Here is a 9,998-nt window from a genome sequence, read left to right as displayed (position 1 = left end):
AACTTTAAATAACTATAAGATTACAATATAATAAGAAAAGTTCATATAAAAATTTATTATCCTCGACAAGTTTTCATGGTCTAAAATCTTCTCATAAGCGTATCATAATCAATATTATCGAAAACAAACTGATGAAGGCTGTATTGTTCGGCAATTCGGAAAATTGTATGTATAGGGTTAGGCATTACCTATTTGATTTCTTGATTCAGAATATAATTCCAATTCCAAAGATGAATTGATGAAGATAGTATTATTGTTGTTGCAGTCTTGGAGATGAAGACGCTAGGAAAAACTCTGAATAGGAGAGGGTTTAAAAGTTTAATGCTAATTGATTTGTTTAGCTTTTAGGTTTGGTGATTATGTTAGTTTTCTAAATATTATAAATGTTTTATAGAATGAAAGAAGACAAAAAGGTAAGAAATAATTCTACCATATCGGCATATTGTACATAACTGATAAATTACTATATACTATATTATTTTGATGAGAAGCATAAAAACTTCACAAGGGTGAGATGATCATTGTGAGGCCATATTGGCTCCGCCCCTGGTTTAAAATGGGATCCACATATATTTTCTTGTGTTATTAAATGTGAGGGAAGTCGGAAATTGGGAATAGATCCATTTCTTCTTGAATTCATTTCTTTAAGGGCTTGTATTCAATTGAGATTTTGAAAGATTTTAAAGTGTTATATATTCATGGAGTTTTAATGAAGTTTCATGGACTCTATATGAATTTTTGGTGAAATTATTAAAAATCTTAGTAAAAGATGCCTGATTTCCTAAAGAAAAAAAAAAGGGACACTTTGGATGCGGTCCTTAGCTATCAATATTCTTTGATTGAAACCTTGTTAGTTTTTAGTTTTTGATTGAGGTCCCTGACATTAATGTAATAATGTAAGTTACTATATTTTTAAAATTAAAAATTAAAAATTGAAATTTGTAATTGTTTATATTAATGAGATTTTAAATAAAACCCATAATTTATGGGATTAAAAATAATAAAATATAAATTATATGTGTGTGTGTACATATATGTATGGGTACATTAACCAAAATTAACAAAAAAAGTTATTGTACCAAAACATGGATACATTCTCAAATCAACGAAAAAGAATGTACCCATATAAGTTTAAACATGGATTAAAAAATTTGAAAGGATTTTATATTAAAAAAAGGGTACATTTTACATATAACAAATTTTTGATATATTTGAGAATGGGTACATTTAAGATTAAAAAATTGAGAATCTTTTTATATATAAAAAAAAAAACTAATAGGTACAAACTTAATTTAATTTAATTTTATTATTATTTTGGAAATGTTTGAATTGAAAATTAATTAGAAGTTTAATAGAGGTGTGAGTATTAAACCCTAAATTAATTACTAATTTTTATATTAAAAAATTATATAATAAACATGTAAATTCATTATCACATTAATGCTAGGGACTTGAATCAAAATTTGAAAACTAATAAGGTCTTAGTCAATGAACAGTAAGAACTAGGGACCGGATACTAATTTTTCCAAAAAATAAATACACTCAGATTTTTATGAAGTACTATAAACTTTTTAAAATTTTTGTTTGAATACACCTCTCTAAGTAAAATTGTGTCAAATGGCAGATGAGAATAAAGGAACTGAGATGAAAGGGTAGGGACTGTTTAATGTGGACATCCCAAATCCCCAAATTGTATTAAAACGTACGGCGTATTAAGCAATGCGGGCTTCACAAGTGCCCTCCCCTTGGCCCAAATCTGATTAACATAATCTTTTTGAAAATTACAATCACAATCACAATCACAATCACAATCAATCAATATATTTTCATGTTTGTTTTCAATTACGATCAGAATCCCAAAGTGTGACTGGTTTGGTTAAGTTTCAAGAATAGTTTTGAGATCAGGGATATTGAAGAATCAAACGCAAACCCTCGGGTGCAAAAAAAAATGTTGTTAACTATTTGTAATTGTTGGAAAATATTAGTATTTATATTTATTTTAATATTTGGGTTTTGCTTGTTAGTTTAGGATTTGTGTCTAGCCATCCAAGTTAGGGTTTCTTAGATTTAGTTCTCTATAAACGCAAACTCTCGGATGCAAAAAAAAACGTTGTTAACCGCTTGTAACATCAATAACATAATGCTTTATGAAAAGATTTTTTGAGTATTCTGGACTTTTTAACAGATCCTTTACAAAACGCTGTATCACAGCAACTGGTTGGATCAAGAGAGCAACCAACACAAAGACGATAATGTTGGAACACAACTTAACTTTTTAGTTGTTAACCAATTAAACTTGCTTCCAACATTTAGTAGTTGCCCCAAAAAGACTCCAAGCTCAACATGCATGTCTCTCTCTCGTCTTTTGAAAATGCATTTAGCTTTACACACTTAAAAATTTAGTGAAGGAATCTAAGCTGGAAGATGGCTTTAGAATGAAAGAACCTCACAATGGACATCCGGGATGTAACAACATTTCAAATCTATCACGCACTACTTGTGTTTTCATCTTTGTAAGATACGTGATTAATTTAAGACACTGACACCTACACATGGTGTTCGAACTGCAGAAAATTTGTTCTCTGTGATGGGTAGTGGGCGTAGAGGTGGTGGACATGCAATGCAACCATATGCAAAGTGCGTCTCTGAATCTGCTCTGGTGGGGCATCTAATCCGATAATCTAATCTAACAAAAAGAATTGTCATTCACTCACATGCAAAATCACATCCCATCCCATTCCAGACACCTTTTTACACCAGCAGCATATTGTCTAGGGCACCACATCCCCGCCACCGCCACCACCACCTACACCAACACCCAAATTCAACAAATAAAATAACATATAACAAAACAAAAACAAAAAGAGGTGAGACTTGCGAGTTCCAATGCTTTTGCTCAACATTTTAGAACCAGAAACGTGATTAATTTCAGCAAACGAAGGCTACTCCAAGAGAGGGATTGGAATTTGGAGTGTATACAAACAAGAAGAATACCAAAGGAGTTTTATATAATTAAAAAAAGGCCTTCGTTTCTTTAGGCTTCTGAGAAACTCGGCCTACCTTCTTCACACCCACCCACCACTTACTTACATGGAGCGAGATTGATCCTTTCACTAAAAACACCAACGAGTCAAAACTTCCCACTACATAAAAAGCTACAACCACTTGTCTACTAGTACTACCCCAACCAACCTAAGCACTGAAAAGGAAAAAATAAATAAAAAGGGTATACAAGGGAGAAGAAGAACAAGAACAAGAAAAAGGTATTACACTAGATTGAATGATACACATAGGATTAAGTAGAGCGGTGAAATGGTCTTTTTCACCTCACGGGCAATTCGAGTTTTTACCGGGGCCTCCGTAGTAAAAGTAATGACCCCAGTCTCCATTACTGCCAGTTCGAACATCATAGCAGTTTGGTTGCTCAGTGAACGTGCCCAACCCTTTTGGGGCCTTGAGATTATTTGAGCTATCAACAACCTGGATGTTTCTGAAATAACTTGCCTTGCCAAAACCCTCCTCTGGAAAACGTCCGCTGCCCATTTGGGTTGAGGTGTGCTGGCCGTCCGGCTCTGAATTCACAACCTCACCTCCCCACTCAACCATGGAAGCACTGTCAGCCAAGTAGGAGAATAGGTAAGAAGGCCAATAACCCAGCACATAGTCGTTTCCGAATTGCATCCACCAGTGCCCCTCCTTTGGATCCTACGAACAAAAAAACACCACAGTTTTCCCAAGTGAAAACAGTTTTCTCAAATGTGCATCTATATCTACTGTTGAATTATAGAGGGAATAAAAAGGGTCTCTACTATCCTATAGCCTATGCCTATGCAAAACAAAAGAGTGGCAAGACAATGCTATTATCTTTCCCGTGACATGCATGCAAAGAAAGATGAATCAAAGTTTGGAACTTGTCAATGTCTGTATAAACAATGCTTGTCCCTTTATCAACAACAGTCAGATTCTTAGAATCTCAACCACAATGGATTTCTGCCCCTACCCCCTAATTCTCAAAGATTGCATATGATGATGATGATGTATATCTATTGTATATAAATACATATTATACATATATATACACATATATTTCGCTGCTTATATTGCCTATGATGAATTTGATTAACGTTTATCCATGCTCATATGCCTCCTTTAGGAGTTTATCAGCTATATTCCTTTGTTTTCTTTTACCACAAACTAGATGACCCATTTGTGCTTGCTTTTTACCTTCCAGACAAGTATACTGATGTCATATTGCGATCCTCGAACGCCTGAAACTGGAGAGATGCTTGCACCCATTGCTATTTCATTGTTGATTTGAATGAAGCCTGAGCAGAGGAGGTTGTAGCAACCAGTGGCTTGATATGCATCACTCTGTAACATAGTCACGGAAGGGAAGCATGCAAGGAAAAAACACATTAGCAAAACTATTAAAATTGAAAATAAACAAGAAACAAAAATGCAAACGCGAAAAAGTAAGGGAAATTTAATGTTTTGGAAGCTTACAGTCCAGTATGTAAAAAGTCTTGTGTTGTTGTCACCATAGAGGTCTGGGCTTACCTGTTGCAGTGCACAAACAAGTATCAAGATCGATACTTCACGTTTCAATAAGAAAATAAGTAACTTAGTAAATACAGGCTCGAATACTTTTTGGCCTTGATTAAGATAGTACCTGCCAGCCAGCTTCAATGCTGTTCAGATCTTCACCAAAAGATCCTCCTAATACCCACAGCTGAGACAAGCTGAACTCATTAGGCTGTTGTATCTTGGGTTCCCAGACATTTATGGTTGCTTTTGCTCCATAGTACTTATCTCCATTGACATATGCAATTGCATGCTAATCACCCCCAAAAAAACAAAGAAGCCAATTAAAACAAAATTAAGAAATCCACTAAAATAAAGTTTAAAGAACACAGGGAAGACTAAGAACGTCCATTAGAGAAAGCTTACCTGATGGCCACTCTCATTGGCAAGATCAGGATCAGCAGATTTTGGTATGGTTCTCTGCTTCTTCCTTCCATAATGTTTCATTGAACTTGCTCTCAGAATATCATCTTCCTTCGTTCTCCTTACCGGAATAGTATCTTCCGGGCATCTCCCATTGACATGCCACAGCTGGGTATTTACCCTTTCTTTTGTACTTTCAGCCACTTTGTTCTCAGCAAATAACCCTTCGGGGTGGTAGGTAGGCCTCATCTGAAAAACAAAACAGACAAAAGTAAACTTAGAAACAATGCAATAGGCAAAAGGAACAAAAAATTGTCAAATTTAACAACGTATTGTTGAGGAAAATGGACCTGGATTTTGTGATCTTTGAGGTAAGGGTGATCGAAAGCCGGTTGCTGAGAGATATGAACACAGTCTATAATATCTCCATCTGGGCTCTAATACCCATAACAAATCAAAAGATTCTCGAGTCAGATCTTACAACAGAAGCAGTGCAAAATATTACAACAAAGAAACTTGCTAACTCTCAAGAATCAAGAGAAAATAATTGAAGACATTGCTACACTTTTTTTTTTGGATTTTTTTTTCTTTTCATTTTTCTGATCTTCTGTAACTACTTTTAAAAGGAAATCATTGTAAAGAGAGGAAAGAGCAAACAACGACTAAATCATTGTTTTGTTTTAAAAAATAATAATAAGCTTCTGCAGAAAAAAAAAAAATATATATATATATATATATATATATATATATATATTATACTGAAAATCATAGGGGAAAACCCATTTGCTTACACTTCCCAATTGGTCACTGAGAAAACAATAAGAAAATACAAATAAATCAAACATTTTTACCCAAATAAATGAATAGAACTAATCAAAACAACAAAAAAATGTATAAAATTTTGAACTTTCTTCCATTTTCCACCACTTTCTCAGAAATCCAACAAAGGGAGAGAACAAAAAAAGCAAGAAAGCTCTTCCTTTTTTTCAATTTTTTTTCAAAAAATAAACACAACCCAAGAAAGTTAAATGAAGAAAGAATGTAAAGTTGAAGAAAAAGAGGAAACCTTGATGCTTTTCACGGCGGGTTTGTTCAAGCGGTTTAGGTGCTTGTGGACATCAAGCTTCTGCCTTGAAGAAGCACTCAATCTGGCAGCACAAGATAGAGAGATCAAGGTCAATAGGCAAATGGCCAGCGCCAGAGCTCTCCCAGAGCTCCCTCTGCTGCACCCAGCAAACTCCATTTGGTAAACCCAGCAAAACAAAGACCCAAAAAGCTCAAAAAATCAAAGCTTTCTCTCTCTCTCTCTCTCTCTCTCTCTCTCACAGTGCTACAATATAGAGACCCAGCAGCGTAGGTTAGAGCTCAAGCAAGCACATTGATCATTACCCAGAAACACAAAGACCCCTCTCTCTCTCTGTGTGAGAACCCAAATGACGCAGCTTTGCTGGGTGAGTTGGTTCTGCTTGAAACCTTCAACGCCAAAATCCAATAAAACTGCCCACCTCTGTCTCTCAAGAACCCACTTGGGAACTTTGTCGTTTTCTATCTCTCTACTTTCACATTTCAAGAACTGCACATTTCTTTCTTTCTTGTCATTTTCCCTCTACTTTTCTCTCTCTCAAATTAACTCTCTCTCTCTCTCTCTGCTTCCTTTCAATTTTTAGGCTTTTGCAAGAGCATGAAGTTCAAAACTATTACATAAAAGGAGTTAATATAAAAAATTATTAGAAATTTAAAATTTTAATTGTGCTAAATGATATGGCGTGGATAATTATATTATTTTTAAGTATTGATTAATATATTTATTTTTTATTTATGATATATTATTTATTTTGTAAATTTAGTTTAAAATTTTGATATCTTTACTATTATCCTTAAAATAATACTCTTGTTATTGTATAATTTGATTTTTGTACATCTCAATAAGATTTTTTAATATGCCCGAAATACAAAGCCGTATGCTATGATATTATACAAGTAGAGGAAAGTTTATTTTTATAAAAAGAGAAGAAATATAACTAGACTATTATTTTAAGAAAATTGTTATTAATACTTTAAAAATCATACTTGGCAGTCTAAATTTTCTATAATTAAAAAAAATACACTTATAAAAAATATAGAATAAAATATTTAAAATGCTGATAACAGTTTTTTATTTTATATATTAATAATAATAAAACAACAACTTAGATGTTTAATTAAACAATGCGGTCGAAAATGAACCCGATTCTTTTAAAGGGAAAGGAAGGTCCACCGGATAAATTATGGTGCTAAAAGCTTTTGAGGCTACAGCTTGGTTTGTCGTTTGGAAAGACTTATTGGGAGGTTCATGAAATATCTTTCCAGTTTCTCATTTTCACTCCTCATTCAAAAATAACCCCCATCACATTTACTAAAGGACAGAGTTATCCGCTCTCGTTTTTACTTTTACACAGTATTCTTTAGTTTTTTTCATTGAATCGAATGAATGAAAAAAATATCAATAACAACAAATTAATAAAGATATGTGAAAAGTCCAAAAGAGTGTGAGAGTCCAATAATGTGTGGACATCACTATCCTAAAAAAAATTTTCTTTATAAGGAAAACTAATTAAAATAGCTTGAAAACTTTGAGTTTTAATGATAAAGACAAAATAAAGAGTAAAATGAATAGTACTATATTTGACTTTTTAATTTAAAAATATGATTTTTCGTTAAAGTGAACAGTACCGTGAGTTTTTCGTTAAAACTTCCTCCTTTACAAGGCATAAACGAGATGACATATTAAGACGTTTGAGGAAGCACTATATAGCAGAGAATCCTTGATACCGGGGAGTCTCGTCCACGACCATTTGTTTTTTTGGTTATTCTGGACAAAGATTCTTATGTTCCAATCTCATTTCAATGGCACCTCCACCATCCACCATATTATTCTATACTTTTTATTTACATGCATAATTAAACTTTTCAATTACATGCATAATTAAACTTTTCAATGGCAGGCAGTGGCTTACGTTTTATGTATGGGATGTGATATCCACACATCATTTTTTACTTTTCTCACATCCTTTTAATTTTCTGCCGTTGGATTGGATAAATTGAAAAATATCAAATGACAAAAATTAACAAGGAATATGAGAGAAGTAAAAAAATGTGCGTGAATAGTACACTCCTTTATGCATAATTAAACAGAATAAATATATTAATTAGGATAATACTGGGAACAATGGTCCTCTCCTCCCCCATTTTATATCCTATTTTCAACCATGGAAATGCACAATTTCCCAAACCCATCAACAGATGTAGTCCTTGCTATATATATTAGTATATTACCCCATCGTCAAAATAATAAAAAGTAAAATGAGACCAATATAAGACACATAGTAGTTTTAAAATACGTAATATTGTTCAAACGCTATTTAATTAATCAATTTAATGTCAATCACTCGTTTAACGTTACCATATATATTTTACATAATTTAAACATCATTTTAAGTCATCACTGAACAATAATCATGTAAAAAATTATGCATAACAAAAAACACAATTTGTGAGTAATCCACATTCTAGATAGTTAAAACATTCATTACATGTCAAAGTTAATTACATTTTCAACTAAATATCAACAACTATAACATTGGAAAAAGCATAAGCTATATCATCAGTAATATCGACGATATATATCGCTGGTAAAGTTAATGCATGTACGCAGTTGGACCAATGAGTTTAATAATTTAGTGAATCACAAGCAATAGCATGTGTTGACTGTTCGGTGAGGACCAAAAATGTTTGAGTAAGGAGCGATGAGTGTGAGTGCAATCTGATTCTGAGGCAACTTCTGCACTTTTCACATGACAATTATTGTCATCTTATACACACAATAATATCATAAACTAAATAAAATGGTGGAAGGAAGGAACTCGGAAGCGAAAGCATCTGGATGTCAATTGCCATGCCTATTCAAAGTATTCTTCCTTTCTGGTTTCTAGCTCGTTCTTCAGTCCCATTTGACCACCTTATATTTTTTTTCTTAAAAAAACTTTGCACTGTGTCTTAAACAATGATGGTTTGCCGTGTACTCATTAGTTTTTTTAGCTTTGCAGGGATGACGCCTGGGCATGAGGTGCTGCGTCTCTTTTCTTGTAAATCCCTGCACAGCTTGTCTTGCTTATGCTGCTTGTTTGGCTTCTGTTGGCTTTCTGTTTGTTTGGCTTCTTAGCCCTGGCTTTGTTGTAGCAGTTTTTCCAAAAAAAAAACTTTGCACTGTATTCCTGACAAGTAAGGTATTATTATTTTTGTCATTTTTATTAACATATGAAATTATAGAAATAACATATGTGTTCTTCCGTCCAGCCCGAGAGATATATAATCTGACACACGAGCAGAATATTCACTTGCATGAGACTAGCTACGGCAATGGAGTTCGAAGCTCCACTGTGAAACACAACAGTGGAAGGTTTCGAGGGCCTGAAAGCTACTGCATTGCCAATAATACACGCACACACATATAACTGGTTCCACACCCAAATATTAAATTAGATGTTATAACTTTAGAACTTAACATTTATATTTAACCGGTGGCAGTTCAGTAATATTACACATTCATCGTCTCAGAATCCCAATGAAAAGTGTTCTCGTCAGCTGCGTTCATGATTACCAAGGTGGAGATATGACTGACGCAGAGCCGCAGAGGGGACCCGTCGCTTTTGTTTTCCGTCACCTGCCAACCACAGTTACCATCGTCTCATCACCAACTAATTTGTGGAAAAAAAAAAATTGTGTGGAAATTATTTTGACTCTTCTATTGAGCGAGAGAATGGATCCGGATCTTTTTGTGAATATCTCGGAAATTTATTAATCGTGTTTATTTATCATACATTATACGGTTATAAATTATTTTAAATATTTTTATTTAAAATTAAATACAAATAATACTTGATAAAAATGAATACACGATGTATAATGAACAAATACGATTCATGGATCCCAAGATCCTCACCAAAAGAATCCAAAGAGGATCAGAGCAATTCCACCCATGGAGTCTTCCCCCTGGCAATCCACTATTCAATCCA

General features: G+C 33.6%; 1 long non-coding RNA gene and 1 other non-coding gene across 5 annotated transcripts; one reads left to right on the top strand and one right to left on the bottom strand.

Annotated features, from left to right (window-relative positions):
* Nucleotides 1-2,989: 2,989 nt before the first annotated feature.
* On the bottom strand, nt 2,990-7,199 carry LOC103446972 (protein neprosin). The gene is made up of 7 exons (XR_003766464.2): nt 6,011-7,199; nt 5,295-5,381; nt 4,948-5,193; nt 4,670-4,834; nt 4,504-4,557; nt 4,225-4,371; nt 2,990-3,705 (listed from the first exon to the last, which is right to left on the bottom strand). It is a non-coding gene; the product is annotated as a protein neprosin (transcript).
* Nucleotides 7,200-8,682: 1,483 nt separating this feature from the next.
* Nucleotides 8,683-9,802, top strand: LOC139189717 (uncharacterized). 4 transcript variants are annotated; one of them, XR_011573581.1, is made up of 3 exons: nt 8,683-8,891; nt 9,030-9,204; nt 9,280-9,802. It is a non-coding gene; the product is annotated as an uncharacterized lncRNA (long non-coding RNA). The 4 variants fall into 4 exon arrangements; XR_011573579.1 differs by having other exon boundaries at nt 9,030-9,209; nt 9,541-9,802; XR_011573582.1 differs by having other exon boundaries at nt 9,030-9,209; nt 9,511-9,802.
* The last annotated feature ends 196 nt before the right edge of the window (nt 9,803-9,998 follow it).

This window comes from Malus domestica, chromosome 11 (genome assembly GCF_042453785.1).
Source record: "Malus domestica chromosome 11, GDT2T_hap1".
NCBI lineage: Eukaryota > Viridiplantae > Streptophyta > Magnoliopsida > Rosales > Rosaceae > Malus > Malus domestica.
This window is presented reverse-complemented; position numbering and strand designations above follow the sequence as displayed.